General features: G+C 38.3%; 1 protein-coding gene and 1 pseudogene across 1 annotated transcript in view; both read left to right on the top strand.

Moving 5' to 3' along the window:
* Window positions 1-3,686: 3,686 nt before the first annotated feature.
* LOC101636213 lies at window positions 3,687-27,382 on the top strand (annotated as a pseudogene).
* Window positions 26,705-27,382, top strand: part of PPP2R3A (protein phosphatase 2, regulatory subunit B'', alpha) — a 117,642-nt gene continuing 116,964 nt past the window's right edge. Inside the window, exon 1 of the mRNA XM_004682180.2 lies at window positions 26,705-26,833. The gene's annotated coding sequence lies outside the window, so the exon portion shown is untranslated. The remainder of the gene's footprint in view (window positions 26,834-27,382) is intronic.

The following is a 27,382-nucleotide window of genomic DNA, read 5'->3' as shown; positions in this document are numbered from 1 at the left end:
GCCTCAGCAGTGTATTTCAGTAGATCTCCCTGTTCTTCTCCCCATTCTGTCTCTGGTGAATCCTCTCACCACCACCCCCCTAACACATACACACACTCCTCTGACCTACACCCCAGCTCTTGTATGCATAAAGAAGTAAAAAATAAATAAATGTACCTCTAGGTTAAGCCCACTGCAGACTCTGGGAGTCAGCTATCTTTTGACAGTGGCAATAAAAATAGGGAAGCAAGGAAAATCTTCTATTCAGCTTGCTCCATAATTTCTTTGAGAGATGAAACCATCCTGCTTAGCAAAACACCTTGAAAAGCTAGACAGGTATAGAGGATGAGCCCTGGAACAAGGGTTGGCAGGGGTTTACAGGGAAGCAGATAAACATCTCTGTTTATAAAATGAAAAGGGACTTAGAATGAGGTGCTCTAAGTAAGGGTTGAAGGAGAGAGGAAGGAAATGGCAGCGATAGGAGAGAAAGAAGGATTTAGGCAACATGTTGAAAGTCTGGAGTCTAGGAGTTGGCAGAAATAGCAAAGGAGGAGGGTTTAAGAACAGAGGTATCTGATAATAACTCTTATGTCATTTGCTACCTAATGTTGATGTGGACCTTTCCACCAGCAGCAATAGTTTTATAGCATGCTGCTAACCACCATAAGTGGTTCTTTAAGAAGAAACCAAGAACTAGATTATATAACTAGATCCAGTTTGGGGTAGAAAAGAACTCAGCCAAACCTGGGAATCAGAGCAGTGCAGTTACGAAAACTGTCAACCCATGAGTTGTGCATGAACCTGAGAAAGGAGCATTCCCCCTGGAGGGGGATTGCACCAGTCCTAACAAATACTATGAGGCAAGGTGATTCTAGTCCACATATAATAGGTTACATAAAGATTACATCACCTACTCTCTGATTTAGCATTGCATCTATCTTTTTTTCTTTCCTGTCTTGATTTAATATTGGTTTCCCCAAACTCCGAGTTTACCATTTTTCCTTCTTGTGTTAAGATACCAGCTTCATATCTAAATCCCCAACAACTGGCCTCCTGCCCAGTACAGGGTTGGGTAAGGTGTGGTCACCTTGGCACTAGGAAGAAGTGTTGGGATGAATTATGCTGCATTATTAGGACTCTTGGAAACATTTTTATTTTATGTTCACAAGGTCAAATTGGATTGCTCAAGGACTTTAGGTGTTAAATTTTGATCTCTCCTAAACCTAAGCACCTGAAGGCTGAGTCTCAATGCTTTGAGGGGGTGCCAGGGATAAGGGTATGTCACCAACATGAGAAGAGATTTGGCTAATTTATGAGGACCAGGACCTAGATGGACTTCTCCAGAAGACCTGGGAGCACATGCAATTCTCTTTCTTTCACTTCATCTTCATTTCTACCCTTATTACTTGAGGCTGGTCACGGGGAAGCACAAAAGAAATGTACAACCCTGTTACATCCCTTCAGGGTCCTAGGCAAAAGCCTCCTGTTGCTGCCCAGACCACAGTGTAGACAGCTCCTAGACTCAGATAGGATCTTGCACCCTCTTTGCATGGACTTAGAAACCCTTCACACCCAAGGCCCAGACCACCTAATTTGGCTTTACCTCCCTTTCTGCCATTGCCTACCTTTGCCTCCACCCTGAATGCTAGCACCTGTGATTGTTGTTTTATTACTGTCACTTCCAGTGTCCCCTTGGCTCTTTCTCTTACATTTCCTTCTCTTATAACCAAGTCCTTTGGGTTATCCCTTGGGAGCCTTCATCCATGGTTAAATTCCCTTCCCTATAATGTAAGACTTATAGGGCTCCTTTCTCCTCTTACCTTAACTGAAACATGATCTTTGTAGCAGGACAAGCTTTTCCAAAAGTATGGGTTTTTTTCCATACTTTCATACCCCAGAGCTATTTGGGAAAATGACTTATTTACTCCTTTGGCTCTACATTACTACATCCAGATTCTTATTTTTGGTTGTTACAAAAACTCTCAAACCTTTGTTGTGGGCATCATCAACTATCCTTCTCTTGGATACTGTTTCCACATTCACTGGATCTCCAACTATTCTCCCAAGCTGCCAAAGTGATAGATGACCTCCGGCTCCTTCCCACTTTATCAGTTAATCCTATAGCTTTACCCTGAAAGTGATTATTACCCAGAACTTTGAACTCTGCCAACTTAAACACTAATATATCACCAAAAACCATTACCAGTTCACTTTACAATTCTGACTTTTAAGAAAAACAAAACCAACTGCTCTTTGACCTCATTTAAAGTGTTAACCCATGGACCCTATTTTTATTTTAATCTATTTCCATGAAGTTTCAGTGTCTCTCCTACTCATGGCCAGTCATTAAACCAGTCTTATATTTTTTTAAGATTTATTCATTTATTCATACAGAACTGGGATACAGGCCAGAGATGCGGAAGGTGAAAGGAGTCACCAGAGACAGAGTGGGGAGCAGAACAGGCAGATTGACAAAGTACACTGCTGAGGGGAGCAGCAGGCAGGTCAGGAGAGGTCTGCCGCACCATGTGGGTCACCTCCAGGGGATCAAATTCATGCAGAAGTGGCTTTAGCTTCTTAGTGCTATGTTTTAACCTGCTGCACCACCAGGGAGGGCCCTAAACCAGTCTTTAATTCAGAGTTAACACAAACTCAGAGATAGAAATACTGAGAATAGTCAAGCTCATCTATAAATGAAATACTAAAAATAATAAGTATTCTATATAAAATAAATATTAATAAAACAACACTTCTACTAGTGTTGAATTATCCAAATAATCTTAAGATATTCCACTAGGTTCTGCCAAATATTTAATGACTGAAAAGTATGAACAGAAGCATATCAGATGTCTGCAGGTAAACTCTGAGTGCAGATAAAACCAATACAACCTCTTGGTTGAATTTGGGTCAGTAGAACTTAGAGGATTCTATCTAGGACTAAAAGGTTTTTAACCAACAAATAGCTCTCCTCTCAGCACTATCCTGATGGCTTGTCTTTTTAAAGAACTGTCATAATGTCTTAAGAGAATGATGTCGATTTCAACCTAACTTTGCATCTGTCATATTACTTTTCTTCTATTATCATAATGAAGAATATACTTTAATGTCAAGCCATAAAAGTCACTTGTGTCTAACATTCTTGCCAAGATGTATTAATATTAACCTTAAAATCAAGTCTCTGCAAAAAGCCTTGGCCACAACCAACAGGCCTCACTGTTCAGACAGAGGGTAACATTTTCCTCTTCCTTCTCCCCTTTAAGCAATGGCTTTCTAGAGGTAAGACCCAGAGTCTTATAAGTATATGACTGTCAAAGTTTGCATCCAGGAAAGATTTTGGTAAATGGTTGGTAGGAGATTGTAGAAAGGGATGGGAATGTAGGGCAAAAGAAGAGAGAGATGGGGCAGGGGAAAGGTGAACCCAACAAGGATCAACCATAAATGATACAAATCTGAGCCAAATGCAACAGAAGCCACTCAGTCACAGGTCAGAGGTTGAGGGGTCACAGAAAGATCCCATTCAAAGAACCAGGGTCAACACATTGAGGGGCACTGGAGAGAAGAGATGCACTGGGGCATAGAAAGGACGAAGCACAGATCCAGCCAAAGGAAATAGGGGTGGCAGGACCAAGCTGTGAAACAGGCCTTAGCCACCTAACTGACATACTAGGATAAGTGCTTTCTACTCCCTAAGGGTGCTAAGGGTGCCCATGACCTGGGGACCTAGGCCCAAGAGAGCTTCAGAAGAATTACCCCCTTCTTTGATGGAAGATGACTATAGGGAACCTGACAGCTCACCTGCAGGATTAAAACTGATCCAAATGTGGGCCCTCCCTGGTGGCGCAGCGGGTTAAGGCACAGAACTAAGAAGCTAAAGCCACTTAGGCATGAGTTCACTCCCCGCCCCGGAGGTGACCACATGGCGCAGCAGACCTCTTCTGGCCCGCACACTGCTCCCCTAAGCAGTGTACTTTGTCCACCCGCCTGTTCTGCCACCGCTGTGAATCCTCTCACCACCCCTGAGCCTCTGGCCTGTACCCCAGTTCTGAATGAATAAATTTTAAAAAAAATCCAAGTGTTATGGCCAAATTCCCCTTTTTTGTAGGACAAGTATTGATTTGTCAGTCTCCTCTGAACAGCATCATAAGCATAGTTTTTATGGTAGACTGGGTAAAGGCTAATAATCATCTATGGATCATTTACTGAAAATCTAATAAATGCTAAATGCACTGCTGAGGAAACAAAGATAAATATAACAACAGTACAAATATTAATGAACTATTCACATATACATCAACATATGTATTCACAGCCCTCTGCTTCCTTTATATCAACACTCCCAGGCCTTTTGAAGCACTCACATGCTCTGCTTCTGAGCTTTGTTATGCTGATCAGCAGATTGGGTGAAAAAGAAGGTAGAAAGAAGTCAAGAACTGAACCAGAGATCACTGAAGCAGAAATTAAAAGGAGAAAGGTGTGGAGAGAGACAGAGACATGGAGGCAAAATGAGAAAAAGAGAGACTGGAGTTGACATGGTAAGAAAATTGGAAGCAGGTGGATAAATGAGTTGACTTGGGGAGATGAATCTGTAAAGGTCTCAAAAGCAGTGTGTGTGTGTGTGTGTGTGTGTGTGTGTACATGGTCTGTCCATGGGCTCTTGGAGGTATCATAAATTTCTTTGTAATTGAAACTGTGTTTTAGTCTTGGATGCCACACAAAGATAAAACTGGCTACAAAGTGGCCCAATTTTGCAACAATTACTAAGAGATGGTCCTTGCCATCTGGGAGTTCAGAGTCCAATAGGAAGAAGAGACATTTAAAATAACACAATGAAACATAACATTGGATGTTTCAGACATCTTTAGGGCATGGGGCAGCAAACCAGGGAGAGGCTACCTAATTAACTTCTAGTTCAGGAATAAGCAGTAGGTCTTCTCTCAGCAATGGGGCTTAGGAGGGCACTTTTCCACCCCACAGTCAACTACCAAAAACAACCTAGGCCTTAGTCATGAACAAGAAGATGCAGAAAACCCAAATTCTCTGCTCAAACTGGTGAAAATTCTATGACCTCTAAGGCTCTCCTGGGTGGTGGGCAGCAGCTTACTTGACTCCCTTTCCTTTTTTGATTAAGAGCTTCTTGGGAAGGACATGTCATCTTTTCTATTCTAATACTACCTAAAGAAAGAAAAAAGTATATACACTGAAGTGTTAGCATGAGAACTCTGTACCAGATCATGTAAGCATGGAAGGGGAAAATGGGTGAATGCTAAATGAAGCCTGAAATTATATAAGTGAAACATGAAGTCAGCCCCAGAGCAGCTGCAATATTATAGCTGAGGTTTGCATTGAGTTTGCTACCCCCAGGCAAAGGGAGGACTTAGAGTTTCCAAGCAGAGCTGAAGCAATCACTTTGCTGGTTCGTGCCAGCCATGTGACTCACTCTCAAACCTGTTTAATATGAAACAGCATTAGGAGACTGGATATAGCCTCAGGGAGATCAGCTGCTAACCAGCTCAGATTATAGCTGCAATCCTTCAAACATGACCACTTAAAATGTCTCTCCACAGGTTTACAGTGGCACCCAACACTGAACAGGAAATGGACCATCCTTGAAGTAGAAAGCTCAGGGTCTAGTTCTCACTTGATCACAGGTCATCTTGTGAGTTGGGTCAGCTCTGAAAAATGAGACTGATGTCTTACCCATAAATTGAGTAATACCTTTCCTGCATACCCCCTGGGGTAGTTTCAAGAAATCAGTTGAGAAATAGTATGAGAATTAAGTGAGATGATGAAAATGGGGGGGAACTGTACCCCAGGTATTATCTATACACAAAAGGATCATAAATCTCCTTTTACTTTCACTGGTAATAGAGGGAATTTCTTTAAATGCAAGAATGAGAAAATAAACACAATAGGAATTTTGCTTCATAATTTAATTTCAACAGCATTGAAAGCACCAGTTTAGCTGGTTATTATGCCTTTTGTCATCCAGGCAGCAAGCTGGGAGACTTCTCAAAGATTAGAACTCCCCTCTTCAATGTTATCTGGGACTATGTCTGACAATTTTCATCAAGAACTCTAAAGATCCCTGTTTGGGATATTTATGGAACTATTTCTCCTGTTTGAGATTACATGGATAAGAAAATAAGCAAAAGGGGTTTTACTTCCATTTTTCCTTCCTCCCTTCTTTTTACCCTAACCCCCTCTCTCTCTGCAAAAAAAAAAAAAAAATACTTGGTAAGACAGGTGATGTGAGAGAGGAACTAATAAAAAATTTATTTGTGCACCCCACTTAAAAAAAAAAACCTCCAAGTTCAATATGAATGCATTTTATATTTTTAAAAGCAAAATTAATGCAAAATATCAACATTCTAAATACAGATCAGTGATTTTGCCATGCAGAGACATATTGAAGCCTTAGGCAAAAAAAAAAAAATCAATTAACCAATCCTGTCTTTATTTAAAATTTGGTATTTTGTTCATCATTGACTTTTGCCTTAATTTTGACAGATCATAGGCAGCAATCTTTCTTTCTTGGCAGCATCTAAAATTACAGTTGCTTTAATATTGATGGTGTCTTACATTTGGTTAAAAGCTTTCCATGTGGTGTGCAGGACATGCACGACTCCTGGCAACCCAACACGGCTTGGCTTTGTTTGTTTCCTTTAAACATTTATTTACTGGAAGTCACCTTTCCTGCTCCTGAACAAAAACACTGAATCCAATGACTTTTCTGTCTGCTCTTAAATAACAGACACATCCTACAGTCATTTTAAAAACAGTCTCAGTTTAGCAATTAACTTCATAATCCCCTGAAATAATCAAAACTTGTGACTTTACTTAGAGGTAAATCTCCCCCTGCCTTCTAATGTTTCTTTAATATCTGCTTTTGTTCTCCCCTTAAATGGTAGGGACTTGGGAGCAAGGAACAGATGAGGACAGACCACTTCTTACCAGGCTGGGAGGCTTTACATTTTCTGGGCTAGGGGATGTTAACAGGATGTTTTCTCTTCTGAACATAGAACCTCCCTTCACATATCTGTAATGTTTGTATCATTTGGTTGGTGGGTACATGAGTATTAATTATATTATTAACTATACTTTTCTGAAAGTTTTATATATCCTAAAATGACTTATTTACAAAAAAAAATGTGGGAGAATGAATCCTAAGTACATGAAACAGGGACTACACCTGAGAAGAGAAAGTTAACTGTACAAAAATGAATAATGATGTAAAATATATATAGTGAAGTAAAAAATATAAATAAATAAAAGATTGGACTATATTTTAAAAAAAGAAACCAACCTTTGCTAGACTAAAACTTGTCTTACCAACCTCTCTCTTGTCCCAACCTTTCTCTCTTTTCCTCATTTTACTACTAGTCATTTCTGCTTTCCTGGCCTCCATTTGTATTACTTCTATAGACCTATAAAAATAAAAGTTTATCTGGGTGGAGATAAACTTCCCTGCCCTGTCACATACTAGTTTATTTCTTTCTCCTTCTAAATAAGCAAAGCAATAGCCCACTGGTTTCTAATTTCTTCAAGAATAAATGGCCCCAGCCAGAATCCATTCTCCACTCCCAGGCCCCTGGGAACTGTCAGGAAAACTGGAACATCTCTCCCCTTGACCTCTAGGGCAGAAATCCACAAAAGTCCCACAGCAAGAAAAGCACTGTAAAAACAGCAGTGTTGCCCAAGGCAGAAAACACATCTTGTTCTCACCAATAAGAGTTCCACTGTACTGCCTGTCACCAGGCACTGGGACTGAAAGAGAGAAGAATGTTGCAGAAACTAAAAAGTTGTCCCCACTTTAATTAAATAATTGCCTTCATTGTTTAGCTTCATGATACTGGCAATATATTGCATATATCCTTGAATGCTCATTTTCTGTAGCAAACTTTTCAAGATTCTGTTTTATCAGTAGGACTTAAATATGTGATTTTCTGTTTTGCTTTCTAGGATCTATAAAGGTTGAAATTGGAAAACAATCTGAAATTTCACACATTCCAAAAGGCTTGCCCAGTTCAGGATATCTGAAGCAAAACACTTCCAAACATGACAAGTTACAGGATCATAAGGAGGAAAGAACAGCTAGCTTTGGAGGTCTTGCACATAAATAAACAAAGCACAGAGGAGAACCAGTACTGAGTCCAAGCACCCTGTGACTAGGACAGGTTTTCATGGCTGGGGTGTTGCTAGCAACAGCCTGCTGGCTCAGGGAGGCAGAGCAGTGAGAGTGCAGATAACAGACGCTAACAGTCGTGGGAAGTGTGGGAAACAAAATAACAGGTGTCAGTTCCTGGAGTCAAGCACGAACTTAGCCATGCCTCTTACTTCCTCCAGCCTCCTAACCTATCACAGAGGGATTCATAAAAATAAACAGAAAATGGGAATATATGAGACAAATTGTTAAAAGTAAATGTGAATAGTTGAAGAATCTTACAGAGCAGAAATAGAACTCAGAGAAAAAAAATGTTGACACTGTCACCAGAATAATTTACAGATATTTTCAATTAACTTTATGGTTGCTGCAAATATCTTAAAATATTTTCTTCATCATTACTTTGAAAATATAAAATTTACTAAATCTATCACTGGATTTTGATAGTCTTGTTTATAATAAAGAATATGTAAATATACTATATATATATATATGTTTAAGTAGTTTGATAACCTTATGTCAATAATTGGTTTCTTTGTGATCCTGTGCATTTATGAAATAGATTTAAAACATTATTCTGAGAAGAGATTCATAGATTTTACCAAACTTTGTAAAGAGTTTCTGAAAAGAAAAAAAGTTTAAGAAGTCCTTCACTAGATAGTCAGAAACTAGTTGGAGCGAGAGGGGCAACAGAGGTACAGAGCAGCATCAACCCAAATCTAAAAACACTGTTTTGCCAAGAAAAATAGGGAGGAAGATAAATGGATAACTTTAGGTACACACAGAGACCATGTAAGTTCACTAGATTATGAAATAGTTTAAATTTCAGTGGAAATTCTATGACTTGGAGATTGATAAGAAACCCAACTATACAGGACGGGATTTAGATTGTCAAAGGATGGCTCAGGAGAGCAATTCTGGAAGGTGAAGATTCAGTGTCCAATGGCCTAACTTCCAATGAATAACCCAGATCTGTAAGACTATGATAGTCCCAGATCTTTGTCAAATAATTCATGTTAATTCAATTTGAAGAAACACAGAAATAAAAGTCATAGACGCTTCTATTGCCAACTTTCGTCTAGCCAAATTATTACATTAATTAACATTGTATATTCTTTCAGAAAAACATACCACGGGTCCCAAAGTATCCTGAGCAAATTTCAGCCAGTGGGCTTCTTTCTAGTACACTGGCCCTTTCTTAAAACTCAATAAGAAAACAAACAACTCAATTCAAAATAGGCAAAACCACCCAATTATTAAGGTCATTGTAATAAAGACAATGTGGCATTGGCAGAAGAATAGCCAAATAGATCAATGGAAGAGAATAGAGACCCAAAAATATAGCCATACAAATATGCCCAGTTGATACTTTATGTTTTAGAACAGTTTTCTATTTACAGAAAATTAAGCAGATTGTATAAAAGTTCATCCTTTATTCAACAGGGCTGTCACTGCTGGAACCCAAAGCCAATACACGTTTGCATATCATCAATGATGCTATGCTACTATAAGCATTTATTTACTGCCTGCTAAAGACAACTGCTAGGAGGAGTCCTACTATCTAAATTTAACAGAGCTCATCTTGAAGAATTCCTATCATACTAAGACCAGATCCTGAACTCATCACAGCTCCCCAGGGCAATATGGATCTTGGCAGATTCATTGGAAAGATTTACAAGTCTATTGTCAAGGACAAGACTGTTTTCTACTCCTTCTACCTTCCTGTAGCTATGGCCATGTATATGGTGGGTCTTGGCAAGGAAAGGGGCATATGAACACCAAGGATATCCTGCTGAAGATGTGAGAATCCTTTCAGATACAGGATGATTGGCTTGGCCTCTTTGGGGGCCCCAGTGTGATGGGTAAGATTAGCATTGACATCAGGACACCAATGCACCTAACTGTGCTTCAGTGTCTCTAGTAGGCCTCTCTGGAACAATGCCAGTAACAGGAGAATTATTGGCAGGAGGCCAAGAAGGTGGTGCAGGTGAAGCCACTCTATGAGATAATGAATCTGCCAGCTGTGTTCACACAGTATGAGGAAGACAGTAATGAGCCTCATTGAGCAGTATGCTTCATCCCTGCCCTGTCCATCTTCCTGGGCCTAACACACCAGCTCTGCAAGCTGAAAAGGATTTGTGACGCTGGAGACTATGAAGGTAGGAAGGAAAAGCTCCCAATAAGTTTTCTAACCTTAAAATAAAGAGAAATATTCTATATATAACTACAATTGTTTTATAAACACATACAACCATACACTCAAAAGTGTAGATTTTATTATATGTAAATTGTATATCTATTTCTAAAAATATGAAAAATGATCAAATTTTTTAAATCAACATAACTGTACTTGATTACTAAATTAAATACTCTATTTCTCTTGGAAGATTCACCAAACTATAAATCAGAGACATTTTATGGGGGTGGAAAGGGGAGTGGGATCAGAACTGGGGTGGGAAGAGTGCATTGGACTATGGTGATGGCACATGGGTGAACTGGTGGTGGGAAGCCCATGGGGATTACAAGTAAGATGAAAAAATGCACAAAATGAAGAATGATGTAAAAAAATTAATTAAAAAAAAAAGAAGATTCACCAATTGTTACCCAGCTCACTTATAAGCCCAGTACTTAAAGCTGATCCCTCTCTGGTATACTAGAATCTTCTGCTCCCACCAGTTGAGCACAGCACATACCAAGAATTGGTTACAGTTGTTCCCAAACCTAGAGATGTTAGCTATGCTTCTCACTATATTTTATATCTAATTTAATTAAATATGACATAAACACATGAAATATGAGTGTAAAAAGGAAGAACTGTCTCTATGAAAATTAGAAAAGGCCAGCTAATAACAACTTGCTAAAAATTTTTCTTAAACTAAAAATGAACAAGACTGCTAATGAATGATTGCAAGGATATTAAAAAATCTACAGTCAACTCAAATTCACATTACTCTGTAATTGGTTTAAAATTTTCACTCCATTTTAACACAATCCAAACTAGAAATCATGGAAGTTACAACATGAGAGTAATTTATGCAATGAACATATCTTGGAATTCCAATTAATGCGAATCATATTAAAAGAAAATATATGACAAATAAATGTATCTTTATATATCTAAACTAAATGCTGACATGTTTTAAATACTTAAAATATTAAACTATGCATGAAGTATTATTTATGTGATCACTTTAGATGAATTTTTCTACTTGCCAAATTTATATTTTCTACAAATGAGAGTGAAGAAATGACTCAAACCTAAGGTTTAACATTTTCTGTGTTTATTTCAAGAATTATTTATTTTTAGTGATTTTGGAAAATTGTGTATATTTTGTTTGACAGAAGGGTTACTTGAAATGTTGAATTTAGACTTGTGATTTTAATTTGAAATGTTCAAAAGAATTTAATTGATGCTAAATTGGGGATTTAAATTTGAGATGTATAAAAATTGGATTGATTATATTTGTAAACTTGTTTGAATTTTTCAAAGACTCTGAGGTGCTACATCTATAACTTTTGAATTATTAGGTTTGTAAATAGAGTTTAAGTGCTTAGGAGTATTGGCTTATTAGATTTGTAAGCTTGTTTGCTGAATGTCTGAAGTGCTTTAGAGAATCAAATATATTACATTTGTAGTTGTTGTTTGAAATACCTAGGAATTTAATCAAGTAAATAAATGTTTAGGGAATTAATCTGCCATATTTATAAGTTAATTTTTTTAAGTTAACACAGACTAATAGGTCTATAAATAAAATTACCATATTTAAAGTTAAATTTAACAGCCTAAAAAAAACTAGGTTTTGAAACTGGATACCTGGTAGTATTTTTTGGTTTTGATTTCTGTATATAAAAACTTGCCTCATACAGCCAAAAAAAAAAACCTGAAATAATGAAAGGATTAACTCTACCACATCCCAGTTCTTACAAAAGCTATTCATCTACTTCACCTTCAAGCAAAGAAATCAACCGCTTTCAACAGTTACTATATGACCAAGCAATCCCTAGATAAATAACCAAGAGAAAGCATATGTCCATATAAAAACTTGAATATAAATGTTCATAGCAACCTTATTTATAATAGCCAAAAACTGGAATGCAACCCAAATGACCATTAGCACACAAGTGGATAAATGAGCTGTAGTATTTTATGCAGTGGAATATTATTCAGCAATAAAATAAAGTATTTATACACAGACCAATACAACTAATGAACCTTGAAAATTTGTTACACTGAAAAAAAAATGTATTTATAAAGGACACAGAACACAAAAGGCACATATTATATGACTATATAAAATATTCAGATTATCAAAACAAAGTAGATTACCTATAACTAAGAGGATGAATGTAAATGAAGAGAGGCTTAAAAGGCATGACTTTTCTTTTGTGGTTGGTGAGGTAGTCTAAATTGATTTTGATGATGATTAGACAGCTCTTTGAATATACCAGCAAATATTAAATTTTATATTTAATATGTAATATTAAATATGAATTTAATATGTATGAATGCAAGTTATATCTCAATTAAGTTGCCAGAGTAGAGGCAAAGACAAGAAAAAAGAAATGAAAGAAAAATCAAATGAAAACTTCAAACTTTAGACTTCCTTTCCCTAAGTCACATTCTCTCCATAAGGAAACAATAGCCTAGAAATGTCTTTCACATAATATTTACTAATTTTATTCTGTGGTGCTTTTTTTTTAATGGCAAAAATATATAATTAGAATTAACCAGTTGTACTCAGTGCAGATGATCCCAATTTTTTGGCAACATCCAAAATATCATCATTAAGAGCTAGCCTTTTTCTCTCCATCAGGTCTGATCGGGATGTTGACTTTGGCCATGTCAATGTCACAGAGCTTCTCCACAGACTGCTTGATCTGGTGTTTGTTGGCCTTGACATTCACCATGAGCACAAGTGTGTTGTTTTCTGTTTTCTTCATGGCTGAATCAGTGTTCAGGGAAGACTTGATGGCACAGTAGTCCAGCTTGTTTCACTTGGGGCATTCTTCCAAGGATATCTGTGTTACCTTTGAAATAGTAGTGTCTTGGGCACCCAGGAGGTAGGGGATGAACAATCTTCTTTGCATGTGTGTCTGTGGATGCCTTTCAGCAGTGCTTTTTTTTTTTTTTTTTTCAATTAATTGATTAATTTTAAGTGAGGTATATATACACAATGGATTACTACTCAGGGATCAAAAAAGATAATTCGTGCCATTTGCAGCAACATGGATGGAACTAGAAGAAATTATGCTAAGAAAAATAAGTCAGAAGAAGAAACAAATACTGGAAGATGGCACTGCTTTCTTTATGCAAAGCTGCTTTCTCTGGCTTTGGCTTGGGGTGGGGGCAGGGCTTCTTTACTTTCAGTAGCATCTTTGTGAAAAGATGGTTTAATTTTTGTTGTCTAATTTTTTTTTAAAGATTTTATTTATTTATTCATCTGGAACTGGCCAGAGATGCAGAGGGTGAGATGCAGAGGCCAGAGATGCAGAGGGTGAGAGGATTCACCAGAGACAGAGTGGGGAGCAGAACAGGCAGATCGACGAAGTACACTGCTGAGGGGAGCAGCGGGCGGGTTAGGAGAGGTCTGTCTCGCCATGTGGACTTCTCCGGGGCAGGCGGGAATCGAACTCATGCGGAAGTGTTTTAAGCTTAGTATTGCAGTGCTTTAACCCGCTGCGCCACCAGGGAGGGCCTGTGGTCTAATTTTTAATGAAAACCTTATCTGGTGAATCCGCTTGAGCCTAGAGCATATACAAAGCATATAGGAAAAGTGAGTTCTGGATTCCATCTTGGGAATCAGGATTCCTAACAGTAGAGATTCCTTAATAAAGGAAAGCTATTCAAAAGATGCTTAGAATCAGTAAGAATGTGACAGATTACTCACTATATTCAGTCATATGTGTAAAATGGGCTTAAGAGGTACAAAATGGGAGCAAAGAGACAATTATGTGGCTTATACTCACAACGTGACTGAGACACTAGTAATGGAGGAGTGAACAGACTTAAGGACAATATGAAAGAAAATCAGCACAACTTGGAGATTTGCTACCATAAGAGATGAGGGAGCAGAAAGAATTAAGAATTTCTTGCTTAATTGACTGAATGAATATGGGATTTGACCTAAAGGAAATGGTAGGAAGATAAGGTTTGGGGTTTAGAGGAAGAAAGGGAGAATATAGTGAATTATATGAATGCTATTGATGTCTAATATAATCCCACTGTAGACAGCATACTTTGTATGACTTCAGTTATTTTAAATCTATTGAGCTTTGTTTTATGGGATAAAATCTAGTGTATCATGGTAAATATTCCATGTGTACCTGGTAAGGATGTGAATTCTTATTGGCCAGAGTTACCTACAAGTGTCATTTAAGTGAAGTTGCTTCATAGTGATATTCATGTCTTTATATCTTTGTAGATTTTCTGACTGTTTTTATCAGTTACTGGAACAGTGATGTTGAAGTCTATAATTGTGGATTTATTTTTCCTTTCCCTTGTTGAATTTTCCTTCATGTATAATAGATTTAAAATCTATTGTTATCTATATATACATTTGGAACTGTTATGTCTTCATGAATTGGCCACTCTATCATTATGAAGTGACCTTCTCTACCACTGGTAATTGTCTTTGTTCTGAAATATTTTCCTTTGACTAGCTTCTGATTGTATGACAAATCTTTTTCCTCTTCTTATACTTTGAAAGTCTTGTGTCTATTTCCTAAAGTACATTCAATAATGTACACAGAAAATTAAGAAGACTCTACCAAAAATAAAATACTATAATAAAACAATATAGTAAATTGCCAGGATATAAAATCAATACACAAAATCTATTGTGTTTCTATATGCAAGCATATACTAGGGAAAAGAAAATTAAGAAAACAATTTCATTTATAATTGCACCAAAAGAATGAAAAATCTGGTAAACTTTAAAAAGGGGGTGAAGTTAAAAGACTTATACACTGAAAACTATAAGACATGTCAAAGGAAATAAAGGAAAGCACAAAAATATAGAAAAATATTTTGTGTTTATGGGTTGGAAGAATAGACATTGTTAAAATGGCAACATTACCTACAGCAATTTACAGATTCATTACACTATCAAAATCCCAATGACACTTCTCAGGAAAATAGAACAATTTTAAAATTTATATGGTACCATAGAGGACCCAAAATAGCCACAATAACACTGAGAAAAAAGAAGAAGAAAATACAACACTTAAAGTGGTCTGTAGGAGCATTAAAAACTTAATGCTTAATGATTCAGCATCACTTAATAGGAAAATACAAATCAAAACCACAATGAGGTATCACCTCACCCTGTGAGAATGGCCTATCAAAACTACTGGAAACAACTAATGTCAGTAAGAATTTGAAGGAAAAAGGAATACTCATGAACTGTCAGTCAAAATGTAATTTTGTGTAGCCTCTATGGAAAGTGCTATGGAGAGCCCTCAAAAAATAAAAATGGAAATACCATATGAACCAGCAGTACCTCTGGTAGATATTTATGCAAAGAATATTAAAGCACCAACACAAAAATATTTTATGCATAACTATGCTCATAGTAATATTAGTCACAAATACCAAGTGATGGAGCTAAATTCAGTGCCCATCTAGCAATGACTGGATAAACAAAATTTGAAATATATACTCAATAAAATACTACTCAGCCCTTTAAAAAGATAAAATGGTGCCTTTAGGGACAAAATGAAGGGAGTCTGTGGTGATAATGCTAAGTGAAATAAGTCAAAAAAATGACAGTTACTGAATGGGTTCATTCATTTAATGAATATAAATAGCGAAAGAAAACAAACTGGAAAAACACAACAAAAAATAATTCTTAGACTCTGAAAAATAGACGGGGTGCCATAGGGTAAAGGGGAAGTGGGATGAGAAAATAGGGGAGGAAAGATGATTGGGTACTGGCCCTGGGGCTTTGGTGACAGGTGAGTAAGTCATAAACATATTAATTTAATGTGATTATTAGTATGGTTTGGTTTACAACCATAATCTTGTTCATTGTTTCCAATTTTCAGTCTCTTCTTTTTTGCATTGCCTTTATCCTCTTGTAAATTAATTTTTCTCCTTACATTTTTACTACTGTGTTACTTATTAGCTTATTATCTTGCTATTTTAATAGTTGCTATATGATATTTTGTATAAAATTTTAACTTCTCAAAAACTACATTCAGGTGAAATTATAACACTTCATGTATCATACAGTAATAAACTTATAACAAAACTTGTAACAGTATACTTATATTTCTTCTCCTTGCCTTTTTAGGTTTTTTGTTTTTGATTTTGTCATGCAGTTTACTTATTCATGCTATAAGTAATTATGTCTTAAACAGTATTTGAAAATACTTATTCTGAAGAAGTAACAATTATATGAAATTCAAATTTATAGGGTAGTAGTCTATAGTTTAGCTGACAATCAGATGTATTGTATGGGTTTTGTTTAAACAATTATCTTTTAAGAGATTTAATGATAATTTCAAGATTCTATATACTACTTTGTACTCTTCCTTTCCTTCTGAAGATAATTTAGATGAAAAAAGAATTCAAGATTCAGACTTTTTTATTACTTTAAAGATGTTGTGCTGCTATCTCTGATTGCATTGTTTTTTTTTTAAGATTTATTTATTTATTCATACAGAACTGGGGTCCAGGCCAGAGATGCGGAGGGTGAGAGGATTCACCAGGGACAGAGTGGGGAGCAGAACAGGCAGATCGACGAAGTACACTGCTGAGGGGAGCGGCGGGAAGGCCAGGAGAGGTCTGCCACGCCTCTGGGGCAGTAGGGGATAGAACTCATGCGGAAGTGTCTTAAGCTTCTTAGTGCGGTGCTTTAACCCGCTGCGCCACCAGGGAGGACCTGATTGCATTATTTCTAACAAAATACCTGTTGTCACCCATTCTTTGTTCCTTTGTACATAACTTATTTTTCTCTACTTTTAAGATTTTTCTCTTTATGGCTGATTTGAGCAATTTAATTATGTTTACATGTAGTATTCTTCATACTTCTTGGGTTTACGATGTGTTGAAAAGCTTAAATGTGTAGTTTTCATCAGTGTTGGAGATTTTGGGCCACTATTAATCCAAGTATTCTGTATTCATTATTTCTGAAGATTACATTTGCACATACTGTCACTTGAAATTGTCCCATAGTTCACTGATGCTTTTTATTTTTTTAATCTTTTTTCCTTTTAGAAATGTCTAATCTCTCCTTAAGCAATAGTTCTTTACACTAAGTCTTTATTTAGATACTGTAGTCTTCATCTAGAATACAACTTGGAACTCTCATGTCTCTGTTTAACCTTTTGAACACTCAATACAGTTGAGTAATTGTTATAATGTTAATGCTAATATCTGTGACAATTTCAGGTCTGTTTTTGTTTACCAGACATTTTCACTATTATAAATTGTATATTTTATCAAAGCTAACTGAATCTCCAGTTACACTATCTGTTTTTGAGAAATACAGAGGTAGATGAACATGTTAAATATACAAGGGTGCAACCAGCACAATGCAGTATGTGGGAAATTTCACAGAACAAACAACTTCTTACTCATATAAAGTACAAGGCAAGAGAAAGGTTTAAAAGATTTTAAGCCAAATACAATGTGAGGATATTATTTGAATCCTTGTCTGAAGAAATAAATGATATGAAACATTTATGGAAAAACTAGGAGCAATTACTAATTTTAAAAAATATTTTAGTGACTATTGTTTTTAAAATAGATCTCACTCTTTAGGAGAGATAAATAGTTTATGGGTGAAATAATGTATTGCTTATGATTTGTTTCAAAATAATCTAGGAGGGAAAAAATAAAGCAAGAGACCACAAATGGGCCAAATAGACCATGATGATAATTGTTGAATAATGAAGCTAACTAATGAGTATATTTTATTTTTGCTTTATCTGATACTTTCCAAAATTAAAAATATCAAATGTCCATTTCTATGAAAAGACTCACTCTATTTTTTATATTTATTTATTTAGCATAGAAAAACTGAGGTATAGGCCAGAGGTGCAGGGCAGTAAAGGGCTGTGAAAGGATTCACCAGAGACAGAGTGAGGAACAGAACAGAGGGATTTACTGAAATATACTGCTGAGGGGGGCTAGTGGACAAGACAAGAGAGGTCTGCTGTACCATACATGGGTTAGCTCCCTGGGTAGGGAGTGAACTCAGACTGCAGCAGTGACAATGCTGAGATTTGACCTCCTAAGCCACCATGGAGGCCCCAAAATGGTTACCTGTAATCTTTGCCAACACTTAAAAAAATTGTGTTCAGGCCTGTTCCTCCAAGGTCAAATAAATTAAATACTCATTTCAAATCTTTCTCCCTAACTCCTCCATAAATCCACTGAAAATAAAGACTGTGTCGTTCATTGTCTATTCTTTGTATCCCCACTAACAACTGTAGAGCCAGGATGTTCAATAAATGATAGTGAATTGGCAGCTCCTTAATCCCAGTTGCCAAGATGTTCATGACAGAAGGCTGACTCCTTCATATTGAAACAAATTTCCAGTTAGGTGTTACAATCTTTATAAGTATAAGCGATAGTGGAAATAAGTACATGGAGAAAGAGCCAAAGTACTGCTAACATTAAAAAATAAAAAACCTTAGGCAACAAAACCATCAAGACAAACCAGGAATCCAGCAGGAATTGGCAAGGTCAGCAGTACTGGAATTGCTTTATAGTACACTATGACTTCCCGATTTTACAGGTATGTATTACACTGTGACCTTTGCAGAGTCCTTCTACTCTGTCTTAACCTTCTCACAACATTGTTCAAAGTATCAAATAGGATACCATAATGCATGTGAAGGTCCTTTTTAAAACTGGGAAGCACTTTCAAGTATAATGACTCCTTTCCCAGGTATCACACAGAACACAGCACTTTAACTATTAAATGAAATAACCTTGGATAAAATTGTTCAGTAAACAAAACCATATTGGTAGTGATTTTACTTTACTTTTTTTTTAACCTTGCAGTGTAAAAAACTAATATATACATGCATGCACACACAACACCTACTATGCAAGATGCTCTCCTATGTATTAGTGACAGAGTGAGAACCTTCCTCATAGGCCAAATCCTAGGCCACTTTAATGTCCTTAAATACTTTCCACCCCCAAATTCTCGGTGCTCCTTACTCATGCTATTCAATCTCCTGATCGATTTATTGTTACTTGTATGCTTATATATTTATTGATTTATCTTTGAAATTAGAATTTAACAAATACATTCTGAGCTGGAGGTCATTAATTTTAGGAAAATTTTCTATTTAAAATGCTTTCTTGTCATACATGTAGATATATTGCAGCAGAATAAAACCAAAATCTCCTGGAAAAGAACAGACAATTATAGCACATGCTATGAAGAACATGCAGAGAAAGAAGAGCCCAGCAAGCAGTGGAACAGACCAAGCAAGTAGAACTCCCAGGCAGGCAGGCCCTGGTGGCCTGGTAGATCCTGTAAGCAGCAGAGTGCAACTCACAAGGCTCTTACAGAGTAATCCTTTGCAGATCTTAGTTACCTCTGGATGTTACACAGAAACAGATCTCTGCAGACATCAACACAGATTTGGTGAGCTCAGAGAAGGGGCCTGAAGGCAGATCCAACATAATGGGCTCCATGTAGATACCAGCAAGGCCTTGGTGAGCTCCAGAAAGAGGCCTGAAGATGGATATGCCATATCAGTTCCCACCATATACATCAACATAATCTAAAATTCATACTGATGAGCCTAAACAAACAGTATCTTTGGAAGATGGCATCAGTCCCCTGCTTGCTACAGGGAGAATAAACTAAAAGAAGTCCAGCTGGGCATTGGCCTTGTATGATCCAATGATATAAGGGAATCCCTAACAATTACTGGAGACCAATGCTGAGAACCACAAAAGAGATGGAAAAGAAATTAAATTCTAGGCAAAACAAAAGGATGAGTAAGATACGAGGCAGCTTCCAGGATGGAAACTGCAGTTCATACCCATACCAAGGGAGAATAAAACAGATTCTGTGGATCTCTCTGGGGGAAAAATATGGGAAAGGCAGCAAAACAGGACCCCTAGTAAGAAAGACAAAGTTCATAAAGGCACAGCTCCACAGACCCATTTCCCCCAGAACCAGACAGATACAGTTATCAAAAGGACATAAAGAAACATTGGAACACATCAAATACTCAAAGTCCAGCCTGTAGAGATGCAGTGTGAAGCCATAAAGGAAGACTAGCAGCAATATCACAGGCACAAACCAAGCCAACACACATTAGGACTAGCAATGGACACCTCCAAAAACAACCCCTCTTGCACTGAAGACCCAGCTGCAGATGTAATTCTCCACGACATACATCACCATCTACAAGAAATGTGGAAGGTCTGCACCATTATTTAGAAAGCATAAAATAGGGAGATTAAAAAAAAAAAACCAACAATAACAACAAAACTAAAAGTGCAACTAGAGTCTTTAATGGAAAACTACACCACTGAGAATGACAATACAAGTTTTGAGAACCCATGATAATACAAAAAGAGATATAAAGGGAAAAAATGAAGAATCATTTCAAGCAGTATCCAAATCAGTGAGAAAAGACAATGTGACAATATGGATATCCCAGAGGGAGAAGGGAACATAAAACTTAAACTGAAAGAAATAAGAGAGGAAACTTTCCATACCTGGAGAAAGAAAGAAATATACAAATCCATGAAACTAAAAGGAACACCAGGGTACCTTTAAAAATATGACCTACAGCAAGACACATACTAGTGAAATTTCTGAGCATTCAAGACAAAGAAAGACTGTTGAAGCTGGCCTGGAGGGAAAAGCAAATAATGTATCCAAGAAGTCAGTCAGGCTTACTTCTGACTTCTCTGCAGAAACAGCCGGGGCAAAGAGAGAATGGAATGACATCATCTAAACAGAGACAAAAACTGCCAGTCAAGAAAACTCTTAATCCTGTAAGGTTCTTCCTTAGATATGAGAGTGAAATAAAGGCCTTTTCAGAAAAGTGGGAATTTGTAAACACTAGACTCACCCACCTCCAAGAAATGTTGCAAGGATTCTCACCTCTAGATCAAAGAGAACATTCACAAAGAACAAGAAGATAGAACCACAAAATTAAGGGGGAAATGACCACAGCAGATTTTCATATTTCAAAACCACCCTGAATATAAATGGAGGGAACTCAACAATTAAAAAGTCAGTGTCTGATTGGATTAGAAAACAAAATCTGGGCCCTCCTTGGTGGCGCAGTGGGGTAGGATGCTGCATTGTGAAGCTGACCATGGCTGCCTCAGTTCGAGTTTTATCTCCACCCTAGAAGTGATCCACATGGCACAGCAGACCTCTCCTGTCCCACCTGCTGGTCCCCTCAGCAGTATACTTCATACATCTGCCTGTTCTGCTCCCCACTCTGTCTCTGGTGAATCCTCCCAACACCCTGCACCTCTGTCCTATACCCCAGTTCTGTATATATAAATAAATAAATCCTTTAAAAAAATTTAACTTTCTGTTGTTTTAAGAAATTTATCTAAGCTCCAAAGATAAACATAGGCTCAGAGTAAAAGGTTGGAAAATGGCCCTAAAAGGGAATGGGACCCAAGGGAAGTTAGGGACAGCCATACTTTTATCAGGTAAAATAGATTTCTTGCTTAAAAAAGTAACAATAGACAGGAGTGGACATTATGTAATCTTTAACAGAATAATACAACAGAAGACATCATACTCATTACTATATACTCACCAAATGAAGGAACATCAAAATGTGATTACTATTGAATCTGAAAACAGACATTGGGAAAAACACATTCATGACTCAGGACTTCAACACCCCCTTTTCACCAATGGACAGAAAATATATATAAACACAATAATTTTAAACAAAGAATTAGATCACATGGGCTTAACCAACATACATACGGCATTACACTCTGAGAATGCTGAACACACATTGTTCTCAAATGCACATGCATATTCTCCAGAATTGAGCAGATATTGGCACACAAGAATCAACAAATTCATGAAGAATGAAATCATTCCAAGCATCTTTTCTGACCACAAAGTCATCAAAGTAGAAATCAACCACAAAAAGAAAGCAGTAAAACTCTCCAATCTGTGGGAAACAACACACAATGCAAGACTACTAGGTTAATGAATAAATCAATGAAGAAATTTAAAAATAACTCAAGACAAATGATAATGAGGGCACAAACTTCCAGAATTTATGGAACATAGAAAAAGCCATATTAAGAGGGAAAAATACATCAATATGAGCCCACATCAAAAAACAAGTAAGAACTCAAATAGTCATATCTCTCACTTTAAGGTTTTAGAAAGATAATAAAACAAAACCAAAAGCCAGTAGAAGGAAGGAAATAAAAATCAGAGCAGAAAATAATGAAACAGAAATCAAAAACACAGTCCAAAAGATTAATGAAACCAAAAGCTGGTTCCTGAAACAAATAAACAAAATAGCCAAACCACTAGGTTAACCTCATAAAGAAAAGAAAGTAGAAAAATCAAAAAATCAGAAGTGAAAGAGGAGAAATTACAAAAAACATCTTTGAAATTCAGGGCTTGGGCCTCCCTGGTGGCGCAGTGGGTTAAAGCACAGCACAAAGAAGCCAAAGCCACTTCTGCATGAGTTTGATCCCCGCCTGCCCTGGAGGAGATCCACATGGCGTGACAGACCTCTCCTGACCCGCCCGCTGCTCCCCTCAGCAGTGTACCTCGTTGATCTGCCTGTTCTGCTCCCCACTCTGTCTCTGGTGAATCCTCTCACCCTCCGCATCTCTGGCCTGTACCCCAGTTCAGTACGAATAAATAATAAATAAATCTAAAAAAAATAATAAAATTAAACTAAATTAAATTAAAAAAAAAAAAGAAATTTCAGGGCTTACTATGTACATTTGTATGCTACTAAGTTGAATAACCGAGAAGAAATGGTTAAATTCTTAGAAATATCACAACCATCCAAGACTAAATAAGGAAGAAGTAAAAAATCTGAGAAGACCAAATAACAAGCAAGGAAACTAAAATACTAACCAAAACTCTCCAAAAACAAAAGTCCAGGAACAGTTTCATAAATAATTTCTACCAAACCAAAGATGAACTAGTACGCATCCTTCTCACACTCTTCCCAAGAATTGAGAAAAAAGGAATACTTCCATTTTATGAGGCCACCATTATCCTAGTCCTCAAACCAGACAAAAAAAGGAAACTAAGACCAATTTTCTCAATGAATACACACAAAAACCTTCAATAAGATCTTAGCAAACCAAGTTCAACCATGTATGAAAAGGATTATATGTCTTGATCAAGAGGATCTATTCCAGGTACCTAAGGGTGGTTCAGGATCTGAAAATCAATCAACTTAATTCACCACATCAATAAATGGAAAAGATGAAAATTATATGATCTTAATGCTAGATGCAGAGAAAGCATCTGAAAAGATTCACCATCTATTTATGATGAAAATCCTCCAAAAACTGGGAATAGATGAAGCATACTTCAACATAATAAAAGCCATATATGACAAACCCACAGTTAACATCAGAAAGCTTTTCCTCTAATATCTGATACAATACAAAGATGTCCACTTTCACCAGTATCGGAAGGCCTAGCTAAAGCAATTGGGAAAGAGAAGGATAGAAAGGAATCTAAATTGCAAAATAAATAAAATTATCATTATTTGTAGCTTACATAATAATATATAAGGAAAACCCTAAAGACACCACTAAAATGTAATTGAAGTAATGAATCAGTTCAACCAAGTTACAGTACAAAATCAAAACATAAAATCAGTTTCCTGATTATATGCAGACAGTGAATTACAAGAGTTACAAATCAAGAATACAATTCCATTTACAATTACATCAAAAAGAATTAAATAACAGGCCTCCCTGGTGGTGCAAAGGGTTAAGTGTAAGTAATATGAAGCAATCTGTAACCACTGCAACATAAGTTTGATCCCCAGCCAGGGATCTACCCAAATTGTGCAGCAGACCTCTCCTGTCTTGCCCACTGCTCTCCTCAGCAGTGTATTTCAGTCAATGCACCTGTTCTGTTCCCCACTCTGTCTAAGGTGAATCCTTGCACCCCAACACCTCTGGCCTGTAGCCCATTTCTTGCTTGCATAAACAAAATATTTAAAAAAAAAAAAAGACTTAAATAGCTAAGAGTAAACTAACAAAGGAGATAAAGAAAGCAACAGATACCACACTTATAGGGACAACATATAATCTAAAAGAACATAAACTGGAGAAAGGAAACTTCTTCAATAAACAGTGTTGGAAAAAGTGCAAAAGAATGAACCTATTTCATTTTACAACCAAAAATCAACTTAAAATGAGTAAAAGACTTGGATGAAAGACCTGAAATCATAATATACGTAGGAAAGACATAGACAAAACACTCAATCACATAGGCTTCAAAAATGTCTTTGTTGATTCATCTCCAACAGCAAGGAAAACAAAAGAGAATGTAAACAATTAGGAGTACATCAAACTAAAAAGCTGTCTGCAAAGGAAAAGAAACTTGTCACTAAAATGAAAAGACAGGCCCTCCCTGGTGGCACAGCGGGTTAAAGCACAGCACCAAGAAGCTAAAGCCACTTCCGCATGAGTTCGATTCTCACCGGCCCGGAGGTGACCCAATGGCGTGGCAGACATCTCCTGACCTGCCCGCTGCTCCCCTCTGCAGTGTACTTCATGGATCTGCCTGTTCTGCTCCCCACTCTGTCTCTGGCGAAGCCTCTTGCCGCCCCTGAGCCTCTGGCCTGTACCCCAGTTCTGTATGCACAAATAAATAAATCTTTAAAATAAATAAATAAATAAATAAAATAAAAAATGAAAAGACAACTAATAATAGAAAATATTTGCATGTCATACATTCAATAAAGGACTGATGTATAAAGAATTGATGCAACTCAACCAAAAGAAAACAAAATAGGTTCATCATCACTTATTGTCAGAGAAGTGCAAACGAAAATTATAATGAGCTATTATCTCATGCTGTCAGAAAGGTGCACATCAAAATCACCAGAAATAACAAGTGTTGGTGAGAATGTGGAGAATCAAGGAATTCTCTTACACTGCTGGTGGGAATGTAAATTTGTCCAATCCCTATGAAAAGCAGTACTGGCGGTTTCTTAAAAGATTAAAATTGGATCTACCATATGATCCAATAACTCCACTCCTAAGTATCTACACAAAGAATACAAAAACACTATATTCATTGCAGCACTATTAACCATAGCCAAACTATGGACACTACCCAAGTACCTAAAAAAGATGAGTGGATCAGGAAGATATGGTACATATACACAATTGAATACTATCATCACTGAAAAATATACTATTGCCACTTTCCTCAACATAGATGGAGTTGGAGGGGATGATGTTAAATGAAATGTCAGTAGGTGAAAAACAAATATCAGATGGTGTCACTTATTTGTGGAATATAAAGAAACAAAGTAAAGGGTCACATCAGACAAAACCAATCACAAGCCCTACAAATTGTATGGTAGAACTGAGGTTACCATAGTGGGGAGCAGGAGGCACTGGAAGAGAACAATGTGGGAGGGAGCCAATGGACTATGGAGATGAATGATGGGTGCTTTGGTGATGGGTGTGCTTTAGGAACACTACCTGTAGAGGGAGATCCTATACCTACCTCTAAAACACAAACAGTGTTGTAATTCAGTAATACATATACAGGTACATAAACATAAACATACACGCACAATTTGTTCGCAGCACGTGATTAGGGCAAACAGCCTTTGTTTTCCTGAGCCAGTTTTAATGAGGGCAGTCTTGGGAGGCCATTCCCACGCTGTGTCCTCCCAGCAATTGATGAAGTGCTTTCAGCATTTTACAAGGTATTAAATATGGGGAGTACTAGGACGTATGTCTCAAAGATTCATCATGCTGTGCATTGGTTTTATATGGCTTTCTGTATTTGTGCTCTAAACAATAAGTAGAAGCAAATAGCTCTCCTTTCAAAACTCACACAACTTGCTCACTACTTTACATGGAAATGTGGTACAGGTGCAGGCCACAGGGAAAACCCGAGGGACCGGTACGGGGGTTGTAGGTCAACGGAAGGGCAGCCCTTCCTCTGCCTCAGGCCTCAAAGTAACCCCCCGGCCAGCTCCACAGGGCAAAACAACTGACCATAATAACGGTAACAACAACGACAAAGACAATAACCATCACACTAAGAAAGCTGAGAAAGAGACTTGGGTCCGCCAAATAGTACTAAACACTAAAAATTGCATTGCTAAACACTAAAAATTGCATTCCCGAGAGCCGCCATACCTGGGACTGCGTGGGCGGCGGGCACCGGGCCCTCGCGGAACCCTTGACAGTCCCCTTCCTGCACAGGCCGGTGGAGGGGCGGAGGGCGACGGGAGGGAGAGAATGGAGTCTTGTGGGCGGGGACTGGAGAGGGGGCGGGGCCTGGTGGGAGAAGGGGCGGGGCAGGGAGCCTGCGGCAGAGGGTGGGGACAGAGCGGGGAGGCAGCGGGCGGGCGGCTGGGCGGGGCGCGCTCAGGCCTCAGATCCTCGCGCGCGGCACTCGGGGCCTCAGATCCCGCGCCTCTGGGAACCCTGGCGGCTGGTGCGATCCTGGAGCCGACGCCGTAGCCGGAGGAGGAGCCGCGGTGACTGAGACTGAGGTAGGCGCTGGGACGCCCGGCGTGCGGCCTGGAACCCGTGGCGCCCCCGGCCTGGCCCTAAGGTTGTGGCGAGATCGGGGGGCGGCGCGCGGAGGCCCGGGCCGGCGGGGCGGGGTTGGAGGCGGAGACCGGCCTGGCCGTGCGGCGTTGGCCCAGCTGGCAGAGCCCGGGGCAGTCGGGGTGGGAAGAGGCGCGAGAGCCCCTGCACGCCCGGCTGGGTCCCGGGCTGCGGCTGCCAGAGAGGTGTGGAACCCGCCTACCCCGCGGTGGGGGGGGGGGTCTCAGGAAAGGCGGAGGATGGCCCTGTCCCTCCCACTTCGGGGCCAGTTCGTCCGCACAGCCCTCGGGAACTTGTTAACAGCAAAGCTTGGCAGAGAAACAAATGCCAACGTTTTGGAAGAACTGAGAGTCACGTCGTTAGGCGCTGAGGCTTTATTTTCCAACCCCGCCCCCTGCCCTACCTCGGTCGGACTTGGCCAAAGAAGGATGTGTCACCGGCTGGCGGCCGCGGGCGGGCTCCGCCACGGGGGTAGGGGCGGGAGTACCTGA

Source organism: Condylura cristata, unplaced genomic scaffold, assembly GCF_000260355.1.
Source record: "Condylura cristata isolate star-nosed mole 26May11 unplaced genomic scaffold, ConCri1.0 scaffold00014, whole genome shotgun sequence".
NCBI lineage: Eukaryota > Metazoa > Chordata > Mammalia > Eulipotyphla > Talpidae > Condylura > Condylura cristata.
The sequence above is the reverse complement of the archived record's forward strand: the minus strand, read 5'-3'. Positions and strand labels throughout refer to the sequence as shown.